We start from the raw sequence: 14,482 nt of genomic DNA on the forward strand, positions 1-14,482 counted from the left end.
ATTCCCTTAAACATATAGCATCATGATAGAGAAGTTACTTAAAAGAGTAAACTAATGAGTACCATGTGATATTATTTAATAGTGTAGGAGGCATTAAATCATGGTCAATTACCACTAGAATAATAATCAGATGGAGGAGTAAAAGAGATATGTATGTTATGACTCCTAGGTAGTTTAAAACCCATCAATAAGGTATGAACTAAAATAGGTGTCATTTTGAAGGATTACATGAATCATGATGCAAATTTGAATAATAGGTTACCAAAATTTTCCACTCCATACTTTTCGATACCTCTTTTTGCAATCCCCTCCATAGTCTAAAAACAAAAAAAGTGAATGCATGTAACTTGATAATTCCTTCTTCATTGTTTAATAATATGGATAAGGATATAGCAAAATTCTTGATACAAGGTGTCCTTCTTGTGAGGCTTTAATGAGATTCCTAAAGAAACAAGAGGTATACAAGGTGGAAACTTGTTTCGATCTAATGCAACCACCATAAGAAAGATAAAAAACACAGGCTAGGAAGGGAAATCCATTTGTAATTTTAGGTTGTTTAAGAAGGGTAAGGACACTAGGAGAAAGCTAGTAACAGGGACAAAGGAAATGTCACTACAATAATAAAGAGTGAATCTAAGGTTGATCATCATAAATAATCAGTAAATGAAATGCATATCAAAAATCACAAGTTTATTTTTATTTTGGAATCATCCTGGTGTATGTCCAGAATACGACATAAGAGAGGAAATGGAGATCAAATTTAAAGTCATGGTGGGCCTAAAGGAGGGGTTTTGGGCATATGAAAATATGTAGTATTCAAAGAAAAATGGATGGCAGATTCTAAAGTAGACAATACATGAAGGAGGGTTCCATTGAAAAATTTACACTATTGAAATAAGAAAGGGTTACTATCACAAACTGACAAGATCAAACCCAAGGTGCAATGAAGATGTCACTGACAATAAATAATGCATCAAAGATAATAGCAAAATACCTACCCCTATAAAATGATTCCAAGAATATGCACCTAGGAAGTAGCGGATGCCACAACAAAAATTCCACTTTGTCCCATATAAACCTTTCATAAAGACTACACTCATAGTTAAATCACATAATGAAACAAATAAAACATGGATCAAGTAAAAAAAGGAACACATATTTTTTATTTTTTGAATTTAATAACGTCTTTGAATTTTTAAACATATATGAATTATTTTCATTGTTTTTGTGGGTAAGTAGTTACTAACACATTATGGTTTTGTGAACATATATGTGGCACCAACCTATCCCCAAGTTTGGTCCCCTCACCATTGTAGAGGAGTATAACCTATGGGAGTATAATGAGAAGGCTTTGAGGAGGAGGGGAAGGAACACAACGATTTATTAGAGTTCAATGGAAACATGGAGGTGTATAAAGTAGGAGTAGATGCTTTATAAATTGATAATGTCCCTCCACTTATGCGAATACATATAGTGGGGTTATTATCCTCTTGTCATTGAAGCCTTCTATCACACATAACTTGTATTGTGGTGTATTACTACCCACACAAAGATGGTTAACTTCTTTATATATCCCACCTAAGATTATCATCTATGCATATGAAGGGATTAAGAAACCAAGGACCCAGTTTCCCCCATTTTGGACTTTCATACCCAAATTATGTGATGTAATACACTTTTACTTTGATTACACACACATACAAGAATATGGATTTTGCATTAGTGTTTCACTTATAATGTTGATGTGATGATTTGTTTTGATTCTCAGGGTTATGTACATGTATATGCATGTGAAAATACTTAAGTAAAAATTTTATTCTATAACATAATTAGCTAATTAATTAGAGTCTCATGAAATGTGCATATATTCAATGGTATCAAAACGACATTCCAAAAGACATACCCTTAAAAAATGTTAGGTCCCTATAATACTAGTATAGTACCAATATTTCTATTGTTGTGCCACATGTAGTCCCCATATTATTATTATTGCGCCCCATGTAGCCCCCATATTGTTATGGCTGTGCCGCATAGAATCCCACTATTGTTATTATTATGCCTTTACATTATTATTGTTATGTAGGCCTTGATTATATTGTGACCCTTTAGACTCTTATATAAACCAAGGAGGTATTTTCATTTGTATCATCTAAGAACTATTCATTTAAATGATGTAAAAGCATGTTTCCCAATTTAAGAGGCTTATTTTCAAGTTTTTGATCTATCTTTTCTTCTATTTAGTGATTTGGTTACATATCATTGGGTATCAGAGCTTTGGATCATATGGTTTTTCTATTTTCAAATATGTCATGCTGGAAATTTTGCTATAACACATTTTTTGTGAGGCTTTAGAACCAAAAGTTATGACCATGTGGAGCCAAACTCTTAGTGAACATCATGTAAAAATTTCACATCTTTGTTCACTATATTATAAGGGATATGATTCAAGTTAGGTTTTTTGTATGCTCTAGAATTTTGTCTTAAACAGGCATCTTGATGAAAATCATCATAACATTTATTTTAGGCATATAAATTTAATTTCATATTTTTTTTTTTTTGAAATCACACAGAATTTAGATTCTTGGGTGTCATTTTCAGGGCTGAAGGCTGAAACATTGTCACATGGCATTCCATACAAGTTCGATCTATTGAACCAGTCCATAGGAAGGTCATCTTGGGAGATTTGATCTAAATTTATCTTGAAGAATTAAATCTATGTCTAATTGGTGGTTTTAGAAAGAAGAAACATAGTGATACCATAAGATGAAATTTCAGACCTTAAGAGGATGAAATTACTATTGGGATGGGGTCCCCTGGGTAATTTTTGGGGTTAAAACCCAAGTTTTAATTTAAATTTTGGTAAAAAAATGTAAATTCTCTGCAATTTGTGGATGCAAAGTGTGTAGACAGTTAGGAGTCAAAAGGTATTTTAGCCCCTTATCTATGGAAAGTCGATTCAGTTTTGAGATCCATGGACCATGGGATTGTATGTAAAAATCTATAAATAGGTGTGTCTTAGAGAGTCTAAGGTAGAGATCGATGTTTATGTTTGAGGTAGGAAAAAAGGGCAAGTAGCTAGTAAATAGTAGGAAAAAGGCCCCACAACTAAGTGTGTGGAGGCCTAGAGTAGAGTCTACAACTGAGTGCGTGGACCCCTGCAGTTGAGTGTGCAGGGAAATTCAAGTCTGTAAACACATATTGAAGATCAATAAAGAAGATTGTTGAAGAAATTCATGTGTTTTTCTGTTTACTTCTGTTATTTATGTTTGCGATATATGCTATCATGGAATAATGTCTTTCTGAAATATTGATTTGTTGATGCACGACTCTATTGGATAAGTCTTATTAACTGTACGCAATGCCTATTAAGTACTTCCACAAAGATTATAATATATTACATTATGTTTATTGAGTAATTAAGTAGATTTGCGTGAACTCAAATCTAGGGTTATTTTATGGCGCACGTAAGTCCCTGATTCATGTGTTAAGGATCTGCCAAGACCTATCGTAGACCTTCGTGAAGGTCTAGAGGTAATTTAAAGGAAGTTGCATTACTGAGCCTTTGGGCCTATAGATCTTTGCGAAGGTAGATCTAGGGAAAATAAAGACATCACACTAATCTTTGGATGCAGAAACTTGGTTCCAGCATCCCCCCATACTGCTTCAAGTGAGACTTCAGCCTACGCTACATGAGTTCATGTTGAAAGGGCTAGTAGTGTAGGGCTTTGTTTGGTGCAATTAACTCAGAACTTGGGTCAGGACCCACTAAGCCAACAAATGGTATCGTTGCCGGGACTTGAACCCAGGTCTCCCAGGTGAGAGCTAACTATCCTAACCAACTAGAGCAGCTCGTAGATGAGGTCAAGCAGGAATCTACGCAGAGCACTGTTGAGGTTGCAGTTGTGTAGGTGGAGATGTGGTTTCTTCACAACAAGATCACCGTGCCAGCCAAGTGACTCAAGGGCAAGTCACAACCTTTGTGTTGTGGGGCCTCTTGGGATGGGGTCCCCTGGGTCAGTTTTGGGGTTAAAAACCCAAGTTTTGATGGAAAGTTTGGTAAAAATATGTAAAGTCTCTGCAATTTGTGGATGTGGAGCACATAGATAGTTAGGAGTCAAAAGGGGTTTTAGCCCCTTGTCTATGGAGAGTTGAGTCCATTTTGAGATCCACCCATGGTCTGCAGACTATGGGATTGTATGTAAAAAGCCATAAATAGGTGTTTCTTAGAGAGTCTAAGGTAGAGATAGATGTTTATGTCTGAGATAGGAAAAAAGGGTAAGTAAGTAGTGGGTAGATGGAAGGAAAACGGTTATGCAACTGAGTGCATGGAGGTCTAGAGTAGAGTCTGCAGCTAAGTGTGTGGACCCCTGCCACTGAGTGCACAGGGCAGTTCATGTTTGTAGCCTTAAATTGAAGATCAATAAAGAAGACTGTTGAAGAAATTCATGTGTTTATCTATCTACTCATGTTATTTATGTTTGCGATATATGTTGTGATGGAATAATGTCTTTCTAAAATATTGATTTATTAATGTGTGAATTTATTGGATAAGTCTTATTAATTGTATGCAATGCTTTCTAAGTACTTCCGCGAAGATTATAATACATTATGTTATGTTTATTGAGTACTTAACCAGATCTGCATGAACTCAGATCTAGGGTTATTTTATGGTGCACGTAAGTGGTTGATTCATTTGTTAAGGGTCCAGCAAGACCTACCATATATGTTCACGAAGGTCTAGAGGTCGTTTAAAGGAAATTGCATTACTGAGCCCTAGGGGCTTATAGATCTTTGTGAAGGTAGATCTAGGGCAAGCAAAGACATCACACTGATCCCTAGATATGGAAACTTGGTTCCAGCATCCCCCCATACCACTTCGGGTGATACTTCAGCCTGCGCTACGTGGGTTGATGCCAAAAAGGCCAGTAGTGTAGGGTTTTATTTGGCGCAATTAACTTTGAACCCGGGTCAGGACCCACTAAGCCAACAATTACAGAGATACAATATTTTCAAGCTATAGCTACTAAAAGGAAGAGAAAGTTGTATATCTTTTTCAAAAATTGCATAAATTTTGTTTGAAAAATCATTTTGAAGAAATTTAGATGGCATATTGGAGCATAGATATGATTGTTTGGTTCCAAAATGCCTCTAAACAAAAAAATGGATACACCTAGTAAAAAGCCAAAAATCTCTACTATGACACATGAATAAGAGGAATAAATGAAACATGATATATCAAAATTACAAGACTAATTGCAACAAATTTTTCTCTTACAAAGAGTAACCAAAAATGAACTGGAATCTAAGATGAATAGTTTGAAGAATCGTTTAAAAGCATACATGGAAGGTTTGAAGGAAGGTTTAAAAACATAAATGAAAAGAGACTTGAAATGTTTGTAGGAAGGGTTGAGAAGGTTGCTAGAAGAAATGCTTCCTAGTGGTGACAAGTTGCTCCATGAAAATCATGATGAGGAAAAAAGGAATGTGAATTATGATTTTAGAGACTCAATTGTTCGGTTTAATAACCACCACATTCCAAACATAGATATGAGGAAGTTTGATGGAAAGGATCTGATAACATGGATTCTACAAATGGAGAAATTATTTGATCTACATGACGTGCCACACACACAAAAGGTATGTATAGCATATTTATATTTACACCCCAATTAGTTTGTGTGGTATCAATGGCCTTTTTCTCGTAAATCAATTGTCACTTGGGAAATTTTTATGGATGAATTGGTAGCACATTATGAGGATACAAAGAGAAATATCTTCTTTAGCCAATTGATAAATGTCAAACAAAAGTGTTCAATGGCAGAGCACATTGACGACTTCCAAATATTGAATATCAAGGAAACTTTAAAATCTAACATCCAACATGAGTTTAGCCTTTGGGAACCTCAGTCATTGTAGAATGCATTTAGGGTGGCAAGAAAAGATGAAGGAAAATTTATGGAAAAAGGAAGTCTACCACTCACAACTATAATGATGGAAGTGTTGTTGCTCCTAGCCTCCCACAACCTACAAGGTTTCCACCACAATACTAGAGGAAAGAAAGAGAAAAATTTATTTGTTACAATTGTCTTACATAGATTGTGCAGGGGAGGAAGAAAAAGAACAAGAAGCATCAAAAGAAGACGATATATAGCATGAACCAACCCTAGAGAGAGAATAAATGAATATGACCATATGTCCCTTGGGACTAATGTCTCTTCATTTTAACTAATTATTTGTTAATTAACTGATTGTAATAATTAATTTATTTATTAAATAATACTTTAATATTTTAATATTTTATTTAATTTGTTATGACCTTTTTTAGTTCATAACAAATTACCACTCCTCAAACTCTCAAGGTAGAAGGTTATATCAAGAAGAAAAGGGTAATAGTGTTGATTGATTGTAGCAGTACACATAATTTTATTCATTGTAAGATAACCAACAAATTGAGTTTCTTTCTATATTGAGTACCAGAGTGTCAAGTGATGGTTGAAAATGGAGGAACTATAAATTTATCAAGGAAGTTCCATAATGTCAAGCTAACCATGGAGGAATATGTATTGAATAGTACAATGCTTTCTATTCCAATGGGTGGTGTTGATGTTATATTAGGAGTCTTACAATCATTGGGGACAATTTCTTTTAATTTTCAAGAAATTTTCTTGATTTTTTTCTAGGATGGAAATGAAATTGGATTGAAAGGTATAAGAGGGAAACTAGGGAAGATAAGAAGCTCTAATGACATCAAAATTCTTTTGAAGAAAGAACAATGAGGCGTAATTGCACAATTTTTCTTGCTAGATGTTCAAACATCAAAATCATTATAACTTGGTCTAGTGTAGAGTTAGGTAATGTGTGTTTCTTTACTATGTACTTTTGTAACTTACAATCTAGCGGTCATGATATGTAGTGATCCGACGATTCATTCTCTACTTGGTATTACTAACACTTGATCCGTGGCTTAACACCCAATTGGTCCATGATTTCTATTTAAAGAGCATGTAGGGTCATTTGTAAGGTGACTGTTCATGAGAGAATTTTATGTAAATTTTCTTTCTTATATTAATAAATTGACTAAAGTGGCCGTGTTGGCTCAAGCCGTGGATTGTTTCCCTGTTTGAGGGTTTTAACCATGTCAAGAATACTGGTGTATTGATCTATGATGTATTTGTGAGCAGTGTCCTTTGTTGTTCCATCTGAGGAACTTACCCTATAAATTCCTACATGGTATCAGAGCTACTTGAGGGCCACATATGTTGGTGATCTTAATCCGAAGTCGGTACAACTGCATTCGATTGTCATTTCCTATTAGCTCTGACTGTCATTTTATTTTTAAGATTTGGAGGTATACAGTCTTTATTTGTAGTTTTAGTTATTCATCTCTCTGTTTATTTCGGTTTATTTAGCTCTCTGTTTTTTATTACCAGATCTATACCTTTCATTTCTACATATGCTCTTTGCCCCACATATGCTCTTTGCCCCGCGACTCTGTGAGATCTAGGAAAATCAGAAATAGAAAGGAAGATTTTTTCTCATGCGTATGCTCTTTTCCGTCACGCCTTAGTGTGATCTCAGAATATCAGAAACATTGAGAAAAATATTTAGTTTCCGACGAAAGCTAACTTCAAGACATAAGATTTTTCTTTTTTTGCATGTCCATGTTGGGTTGTGTGGTTTTTTGTTTTGTAGGCAAAAAGAGTTTTTTCAAGTAAGCACACACCCCAAAACTTCAATGACTAAAAAAAAAAAAAGAAAACCCCTTCCTCTTTTCTAAAACCTTTCAAACTAGCTCACTTGGTCCAAAGCTACTTTATGAGAATAGAGGTCTTGGGTTCAAGTCTTTCTTTTTGTTGAGCTACTTTTTCAAAAAGCACATGTAACTTATGTTTTAAAGATACTTGATGTAGAAGTGTTCTCATCCATTATAAAAAGTGAGTCACTTATAATTCTAAAGTCTCTTCATCGTTTATTTAAGTTACAATCTAGTGAGTAGCTCATAAAGTACCATTGTAAAAGTGAATTTCACTAATTTATAAAAGTGGGTCACATAAAATCTTTTTTTAAAGTGAGCTAATTAGATTATTTTGGAAAGTGGGGCTATTTTTTTTAATATAACATTATCATTCACTTCCACACATTCACGCACTTCATTGACATCTTCAACAACTTTTCTTCAAAAAGCCATAACTTCTTCATCCGAAAGCCGTTTTCAGAGCCATCTTTTTTTAATCAGCGTAATTTCCATTGGAACACTTAGTTTCAGCATATATAGCTTCAGTTTCTTTTAAAATTGAAATTCCATTCCAAGTTATTCTTGATAGCAACAACTACGTCCAATGGCAGTCCTACATTGTAGATTTACTTAGAAGTAAAGGTCTTTACAGAATAGCCTTAGCCCAAGAAACTAAACGTAAAGATGAAGATAAAGTAGACAAATGGAAAAATAGGCAATATCAAGCATGTGGGTTGATATGGATGTCTATTTCTCCAAACCTTAGATTCCATATCGTAGAACTTGATACCCCTGATGAAGCTATGAAAGAACTTAGTAAAGTTTTTGGAATTAAAAATGAAATTAGAGCCCATCAACTTGAAAATGAGTTGCTTACATTGGACCCCAATAATTTTTCTTCCATTGAAGATTTTCTATCCAAGTTCAAGACCCTTATACTTCTCTTCTAAGGTGTTAAGGTTAAGAAAAAAGATGGTAGCCTTATCTATTCCATTCTTACTAAGTTGGACCTAGCCTACTCTATGTTTGTTTCCACCTTCCATTCTACTAGAGAAGCCTTTATTTCTCAAGGACAAGAGTACAAGTCCCCTTGTTTTGATGCCTTTTATGATTCTTTAATAAGAGAACAATAAAAACTCTTACATCTTGGTCTTATTAATCTTGGAAACTTTTCTAAGAAAGCTTTAGCCGCCCAGCAACAACAAAATTCAAAAGAATCGTAAGAAGAAGCTTCCTAAAAGGAATGGCCCTATACCTAACAAGGGTCCTAAGCAATTTCAGTCTCAAAAAGAAAAATCAATTCAAAAAAAGGATAATGCCAATAAAAACAAAGGGAAGAAGACTGATAGACATTGCAACTTTTGTAATTGAGATGGCCACTTAGAATCCAAATGCTTTAAGAAGATGGAAGCCTTGGAAACAACAATGAATAAGCATAACATCCATTTGGAGCATTCTTCAACTTCAACTTCATCTTCAGGAATAACACTTTCTGCATGTGGTTTTCAATTATCTCAGTCTGGTTATGCACTAAATGTATCTTCTTCTTCTCATTCTCATGAGTGACTCATTGATTCTGGAGCTTCTTATCACATGGCCAAAAACAAAGCCATGTTTTCTTATTAAATCATTGTAACACCAAAAATATATATGTTAGTGATGATAGATCTCTTAGTGTTGCAGGGATTGGAACTGTTGATCTAGACAATGGTCAATTTAATGATGTATTATGTGTTCCAATATTATCCTGCAACCTTCTATCTGTATATTAGATAGCTCATTTAGGTGAAGGTAAAACCGTTCAATTTTCACCTGATGATGTTGTAATTAAGGACCTAAGAGATCCTAAACAGATTTTAGCTACTGGCATTGCTGATGATTCTACAAGGTTATATAAGTTTAACAACATTGGGTCATCAACTCTTCCATCAGTATTTATTTCTCATAATGATGAAGTGAGCAATCTTTGGCATGAGCGATTTGGTCAGTTAAACTATCGCTCCCTTCAAAATATATGTAAAGAAAATATGGTGATAGGTCTTCCTATGGTATCTTGCAGAGATGGTGTATGTTCCGGATGTGTACTCAGAAAACATCATCAGGATAGTTTTGAAAAACGTGCCTCTTGGTACACCTCAGCCCCTTTACAGCTTGTGCATAGTGATTTATGTGGTCCACTTCTAGTTGTTTCATTCTTTGGCTACAAGTATTTCTTAACTTTCCTTGATGATTTCTCCAGATGCACTTGGGTATACTTCTTAAAACTCAAGAGTTATGTATTTAACATTTTCTTAGACTTTAAGGCCTTTGTTTAGAAACAATCTAGACATCAAATTCTTAAGCTAAGATCTGATAATGGCGACGAATATGTTAACAACAAATTCATCAACTTTTGCACTAAGCATGGAATTCAAATGAAACATACTGTACCATATACTCCACAACAAAATGGTGTGGCTGAAAGGAATAATCACATCTTAAAGGAAATGGCTAATTGTATGCTTCAATCTTAAGGACTTCATCTTAATTTTTGGGCAGAAGCAATTAACTATGCAAATTACATAGTAAATCACTCTCCTACTAAGGTTTTAATGAATATCACTCCAGAAGAAGCATGGAGCTCAATTAAGAAAGACGTAAGTCACTTTCATATTTTTGGAAGTGAAGCATGGGCCCATATTCCAAATGAGAAACATAAAGCTTTAGAACCTAAGAGTGAAAAATGTATTTTTGTTGGATATTCTAAAGATGTCAAAGGATATAGACTTATTCCATTTAATTCCAAAAATGTTATCATTAGAAGAGATGTAAAGTTTACTGAAAATATATCGGCCTACGAGCCTAGTTCTGCGGATGTGCCACCTCTCTCTATCCCTTCTACTTCTAAAACTATTTCTTCTTTAGATGATGACAACGAGGATAATAGTCCTCCCCCACCTTCTTAGGATCCTCCTTTAGCTCCTCAACTTCCACAATGGTTCCGCTGCATCACTCTTGCAGGTGATCCTACAGATTAGTGACGTACATGTTCTTAGTTTGATAGAGCCTCTTCTTTACTGGCTCAAGCTTCAGCGAATTACGATCCCGACACCTTTGCAGAAACTTCAAGCCATCCAAATTGGGGCACAACTATGAATGAATAATATCTATCATTATTGGAAAATGATACATGGGATCGTATTCCTCTTCCAAAGGGACAAAAACTTGTTAGATGCAAATGGGTTTACAAAACCAAGTTTGGACCAGATGGAAAAGTTGATAAACATAAATCTTGTCTTGTTGATAAGGGTTTTTCAAAAGTTGAAGGTGTTGACTATATTGAAACCGTCTCCCTTGTTTCAAAAATGAATTCTATCTACCATGTTCTTTCCCTTGCTACCTCTTTCAAATGGGAAGTCCATCAGATGGATGTTAAATCTACCTTGTTGCATGGGGACTTGCATGAAGAAATCTATATGGAACAACCTCTTGGCTTTATCAAAACAAACTCCAGCCTTGTATGTCGACTTAAGAAATCCATTTATTGTCTCAAGCAAGCCCCTTGGGCTTGGTATGCCAAAATGGATAGCTTTCTTTTAGATACTAGATTTTTTAGGTGTCATTCTAACAATACTGTCTACACCAAGAAATTGGGTAAGTCTCTTATCATTCTTGTTCTTTATGTTAATGATCTTATCCTTACTCGTAGTGATCCCAACCTTATAAACCATGTGAAGTCCAACCTTAAAAATAGGTTTGAAATGACAGACTTAGGACACTTGCATTATTTTCTTGGTCTTCAGGTCATGCAATCAATGGAAGGTATTTCCCTTTCCTAGTCCAAGTATGCATGTGATCTTCTACGCCACTTTCACATGGAAGACTGTAAGCCAAACCCTTCTCCCTTTTAGTCTGGAGCCAAACTTTCAATCACTTGTACTTCCCTTAAAGTTGATGCTACCTTATATCGTTAGCTTGTAGGAAAACTTTTGTATCTGACCCATACTTGTCCTAACCTTTCCTTTGTTGTTAGCCTTATTTCTCGATTAATGCAAAACCCACATGAAATTCATTGGAAAGCAGCTAAAATAATAATTCAATATGTTCGAGGTACAATTCAGTTTGGGATTCATTATAGTGCAGAAGCAACTCCTCTATTGGTTGGTTTTACTGATTTCGATTCAGCTAGTGAGCCTGATGATCAGATGTCTACTGCAGGTTATGTCTTCACTCTTGGTTCTGGACCTATTACATGGGCTTGCAAGAAATAAAGTGCCATGTCTCTTTCTTCAGTAGAAGAAAAGTATCGTGGCGTCGTACATGCTAGTAAAGAAGCCCTATGGCTTCGTTAGATCCTGTTAGAGTTTGGCTTTCAACAGCATCATCCGACTACACTTTGGTGTTATAATCAAAGTTCCATTCAACTATGAAAAGATCCAGTCCAACATTAGCGCAGCAAACACATTCAACTAGACATGCACTTCATCAGAAATCTCATTCATGACCATGTTCTTAAAGTGAAATATTGTTCAACTAATGATCAAGTTGTAGACATCTTTACAAAGGCTCTCATAGACATGAAGTTTACTAAACTTTGATTTATGGTTGGAGTTCTAGAAGTTGTCACTAAGGGGGAATAGGCTCTAATGCCTCCTTCCTTCTCCTATTGTGTCATATTTGTACATCATTAAATCCTATCCCAATTTGTTTTTAAGGGGGGATGTTATGATATTCAGACACAGAGGAAATAGTTAAGTATAACTTGCTTTAGTGTAGAGTTAGGTAAAGAGTGTTTCTTTACTATGTACTTTATGTAGTGATTTGGCGGCCATGATATGTAGTGATCTGATGGTTCATTCTCTCCTCTGTATTAATGACACTTGATCCGATGGTTCATTCTCTTCTTGATATTATTGACACTTGATTCGTGGATTAACACCCGATTGGTCCATGATATCTATTTAAAGATCATGGAGGATCATTTGTAAGGTCACTGTTCATGACAGAAGCTTATGTAAATTTTATTTTTCTATATTATAAATTGCATGAAGTGGTCGTGTTGGATCAAGCTATGGATAATTTCCCTATTTGAGGGTTTTAACCACGTCTAGAATACTAGTGTATTGATCTATCATCTGTTTGTGAGCGGTGACCTTTGGTGTTCTATTTGAGGAGCTTACCCTGTAAATTCCTACAAAAAGATTGGCATTATGGCATACAAATTGGAGTTTCCTACATATTCTCGAGTACACCAAGTTTTCCATGTTTCATGCTTAAAGAAGGTTATAGGTGACAAGATCCATGTACAAACATTTTTCCTATATTTTGATGAGGAAGGAAAAATCATATTGGATCATGAAGCAGTCACAGAAAAAATAACCTAATTGTTGAAGATTCCACATGGGAGAATGAGAATTTTATATAAAAGCATCCATAACTACTCAAGCATTGAGGACAACACTTTTTTGAAGGAGAGGGGGGTGGTAGGTCCCTATAATACTAGTGTATCCCCCATATTTTTATTTTTATGCCCCATGTAGCCCCCATATTTTTATTTTTATGCCCCATATAAACCCCATATTATTATTGTTGTGCTCCATAGAATCCCACCATTGTTATTGTTGAGCCCTTACATTATTATTTTTATGTAGGCCCTAATTATATTTTGATCCTTTAGAATCCTTTATATACCAAGGAGGTATTGTCATTTGTACAATCCAATATTTTTTCATCTACATGATGTAAAAGGAGGTTTTCCCTTCAAAGAGGCTTATTTTCAAGTCATTGATCTATATTTTTTTTCTATTTACTGATTTGTTTGCATAACAAAAAATAACCAGGTAACACAAGATACCTCATAATATAGATGTGATTTAGGTAAGAGTCCACAAGCTGGGAGTCAAGCTTGATAACTAGGTGATGGATACCAAGTGAAATAGCCTCAATTAAGAGCACAATAATAACATTATATTCAGATACATTATTTCTTATAAGTACAACATAAATTCCCCCATAACACACTTAACTCATAAGTGGGTGAAAATATAACCAAATAGGCAGAAGAAATGTTATGAGTACTACAACTCAAACCGTCAATATATCCTATGTATATCAATGACAAACTTGACATCTACTAATCAAAGACCAGGCATAAGAAAACAACCAAAAAAAAGGCACACTAAAAAATCGAAGAAAAAACACACCACAGCCAAAAATCTATACACTATGTATAAAATCCATGTATTGATGTGAGTTACACATAGAATCTTTTTAGGTAGAGCCCATTTCAAGGATTAGATAAAGGGTTATGATCATAATCCACTAACTTGTAGGACCCTCATTTAAAAGCATGCTTGATAACATAAGGTCCATCCTAGAGAGACAATAATTTAACTAAACCTAACTTGTCACACGATCCTAAAAATAGATTTGAACTAGGTCACCTTCTAGAAAGACACAAGGGTGAATTGATTTGTAATATTTGGAATTAACACATTTATTATGAGTCTCATTAGTTATTAAATCATAATTATGTTGCTCATAATGGTTGGAAAAATACAAAAGATGTTCTTCCTCAGCAAAAGTGGCACAAAATAGTAACATAATGAGTTCCAAATAGGTATTTCACATTCAATGGGCAACATAACTTCCCCGCCATAAGCCATATATAGAGTGAAGCATGTAGTAGTTTTAACCAATGTTAATAAGCCCATAATGGGGAAAATATCATAAGATTATGTTTTTACTTGTGATTACCTACATTAATTG

Source organism: Pinus tabuliformis, chromosome 6 (assembly GCF_031772625.1).
Source record: "Pinus tabuliformis cultivar Carrire ecotype Pingquan chromosome 6, CPIR1, whole genome shotgun sequence".
Lineage (NCBI taxonomy): Eukaryota > Viridiplantae > Streptophyta > Pinopsida > Pinales > Pinaceae > Pinus > Pinus tabuliformis.